We start from the raw sequence: 542 nt of genomic DNA on the forward strand, positions 1-542 counted from the left end.
GCTAGATACATGATAGCACAGTCAGGGAAGGTCAAACTAAGCCAAGGCAAGAGAGGACCACTGACCCTGATCGGAATATCTTGGGGTTTGTGATGGGAGCGAATACTAAAGAGCTACGCCCATAGAATGTAAATATTTTGGAGACTATTCACATAAAAACTCCGTCTGGATTAAAACATTGCACCTTATAGAATAAAGAAGATTACATCAGTCTGACGCAGGCGATCAGCTCACAGGATAACAGGCGTCTTGTTGGTTATAAAAAAACGTGGTTAGCATTAATTCCTAGATATAACATATTTGCGTTAAGAGAAACGTTTGGCGAGGCTGGTTTCAGTTCCCCGAAATTGATGACCCAACAGGAATAAAGGATATTATGGTTGTCGCCAGCGCCGCAAAAGGAAAAGGTGGCGGTTTCGGGAAAAACGCTGGCGAGTGTTGCCCCGGTTGGAGGCGAGGCTGCGATTGACGGGGTGTTCTGGACGGCGTAAAGAGTCTGTTGTTAGGCAGGTTGAAGGTAGTCTGTATATATATGTATAGAT

Source organism: Penaeus monodon, chromosome 15, assembly GCF_015228065.2.
Source record: "Penaeus monodon isolate SGIC_2016 chromosome 15, NSTDA_Pmon_1, whole genome shotgun sequence".
In the NCBI taxonomy this organism is placed as follows: domain Eukaryota; kingdom Metazoa; phylum Arthropoda; class Malacostraca; order Decapoda; family Penaeidae; genus Penaeus; species Penaeus monodon.